Raw genomic sequence first — 3,255 nt, 5'->3', positions numbered from 1 at the left:
TTAAAATACATTATATTAACCAACAAAGAAAGCTTTTGACATGGACAGTGCCACCCTGTAGAACCATGAGCATAACCTTGTTTTTTTTTTCCCGAATATCTGAATGCGTTAGTTGAGGTTTAATAGAGGAAATTATATAAAATTTGAGCTCTTTGTCTTTTACTTCGGGACACAAGGGTGCGATAGGCTTAGTAAAACCAGCCCTTGTAATCTTTTATTTTTGTGTGGCCACATTTAACAAACCTTAATAAAAAAGTCTTGCTACAAAACCTCACTGATGGATAGGAACTCTGGAAGAGCTGATACGAGTCAAAGCAAACGCTCACATGGTGGAAATGCGTGAATTGTGGATTGTGGGGACCTGTAGTGGAATCCAAGTTGATAAAAAAAAAAAAAGACATTTCAACGCCAACAGTATTGTAATCTCAGCTGTTATTGGGATTATTTTTTTTTATGTTTTTCTGCTCAAGAGATGGCAATAAATCTGTCACCCTGAAAAATCACTCTCTTGCCTCCGGGAGGAACAAATTGTGGCTTTAGGTGAAAAAGAAGTGACCTGTCAGTGAGACTCATTTATCATCTAAACAAAGTGGCTTGAATCCTTTCAGCTGACCAGGAAGAATGTCTGTGGTAAGCAAGTTCACAAGATGCGAGCCTCCAAATATGTTCAGCTGATCAATATTCTTGAGATTTGCAATTGCAAGTCAGCCAAAAGCTGTCAGCTTTTTAAAATGACCATACATCTGCTAGTGAAAAACTTGAGCTGATTTATTTTTCCTGTGTTCACCACGCACTGTTCTTGCTATCACAGTACACACCGATGTGTGAGGTACACGTTAAGAGTAAAGGTAGGTACAGTATTCACGCAAAGCACATATAATACCAGGGAGCCACACGTCCAAGAAAAATGTCTGTAATATTACAAGTCTTTGTGTGTGGTTTATACAGAATACATAATAGCCGCTGATGGGATGTGGAACATTGCCTGCAGCTTATGGATATGAGGTTAAGTTTGTTTTATATATCTCAGTAAGGAGGAGAGTTATGTTTTCACTGTTCTGGGTTACAAACTGGCTCACTAAAATTCTATTCCAGAGATGGTGAGACCCCCATGTTCGACTGGAAAACATCTAAGACTAATCAGTTCGACACAAGCCAAGCCTTTCCTATGATCTTGACAGGCCTGCCGTTTTCGTCTGTTGTTGGCAGTTTCCTAATTTAAATAAAAACACACACACACACACACACACACACACACACACACACACACACACACACACACACACACACAAAGTGAAAGAACTCAAGATGTGTGTGGTTTAAAAAAATTGCCTTACAAGCAATATAGCAGAGCCAACAACAGTCAAAAGTAAGCCAAGAAATTAAAAACCCAAACAGAAATAACTTGATCAGTCAAATCCATATACGCTGTCTGACGCAGAATAAAGTACAATATAGGCCCATGTGAAAATTATCCATTGTCAGAGATTTATAGGATAAAACACGCGTACAGTATAACCTACTTTGAATATTTTTTGGCAGTACTATCGAATGGGCTGATCTAATGTATATGAGTCACCACTACCACCAGCACCTCCACAGCTCTTACATCTTATTTATACACATTGGCTTCACAATATGTTCTGCAGTTGCCAGATAAAACAAGTGTTAGCGTCCTGAATTTAAAAAGTAGTTTTTATTCAGTGCCCATTTCATATTGCATTAACGAGCAAAGAAGCAGTAGTTATCAACACTGCTAACATCCCAAAGTCTGCCAACAGTCTTTTACTGCATAATATACTGAATTCGCTTTTAGTTTTTAGAGACTAATTTCAGCCACTTCTGTGTGGATACCTAAACAACCTGGTTTTATTGACGATTCAGCTGCTATCTATTTATTGACAGATTTCTTATTTTCCGCATATTACGTGCTTGAAACATTAAAATTAACTGACAATACAATCAGAAACATTTTTTTTACCAGAATTTAGATGTCTTGTATTTTGTTATAATTAATATATGATCATTAACTATATAAAAAATATATTCTCATAAAAAGGTTGTAAAATACTGTACTATGTCACTACAAAGGTGCTAACTAAAATGCATACAATTAATTTCTGCAAATAAATATATTTGTTCAAAATGATAAATTAATCCATCCATATCTTCAAACACTCAACATCATACTAAAACTCAAGACATTTAGCAGACAACTATCTCTAATCTAAAGGATCTAAAGTTTCTTCTTATTTTTCCATAAGTCTGTAATTAATATTACATTTAAATGGATAATTGCTAAGTACGTTATGATTATGATTACATAGATAATGGTAAGAAAATGATGCAAAACAGATAGCTTTCTGTCACAGATGGCTTGAGTGGTGCGTGTGGGCAGTGTCATCAGGTTCAGGAAGCAGTACAAAACAAATTATAAAAACATGCTCACTGCCTGGTAGCATTCGCTCCTACTTACTTAACTTTCTCTAATAGTCTCCTCCTGTCTGAGCCTGGAGTGGGTCTTTTATACTATGGCTGGAGCCTTAATTACCCATGATTAGACAATTTCCTTATGAAGGCTCCAGCCACATTCCCACAGGCTTTTCTGGGATGGGGATTTAACACAGCTGCATTTTATGAAACTGGCTTTTCGCCGGTCTTAAACAAAAACAATAATGTCGGACGGCTTTGTGTCTGCACACAAATAAAATACATAACAATGATGAAAATAATAATACAACACAAACATTAATAATACATAAATAATAAAAGTGGTGGGCCACACTTTCTAAATGCTTTTTTTTTTTTTTTTTTTTTATCAATCAATTTAACATAGCTGTCGAACATACCATACATTTAGAAACTGGGAATTGACCCCCCCCCCCCCCCCCCCCCATGTTCATATATAAATTCAGCTGGCTCGCTGTGCAAAATCAAAGAGCCTAAAGGGTTTAAACATTACAGCAATGCTCCAGCATTTCTTGATATATTTAGAATAATGGCTCCTGTGGCTCTAAAGGCACATGAAGTTGTAATGCTTTGATATAGCCTTCAATTTCATTGTCGTAACAGGCATTGTGCATTGTCAAAATATGATGAATGGGCTACCTACCAATTCTTGTCAATAAAGAACATATACAGTTTTCAATGGATAGCATCTGAGTATATAAATCACAGTAACAGCCAATAATAAATGGATCATGCTTCTATGTTTTTAAAAGCTATGGCAGCTGTATTGAATGTGGAGCCTCTCTC

The sequence above is a fragment of the Polyodon spathula genome, chromosome 18 (assembly GCF_017654505.1).
Source record: "Polyodon spathula isolate WHYD16114869_AA chromosome 18, ASM1765450v1, whole genome shotgun sequence".
In the NCBI taxonomy this organism is placed as follows: Eukaryota; Metazoa; Chordata; class Actinopteri; order Acipenseriformes; family Polyodontidae; genus Polyodon; species Polyodon spathula.
The sequence above is the reverse complement of the archived record's forward strand: the minus strand, read 5'-3'. Positions refer to the sequence as shown.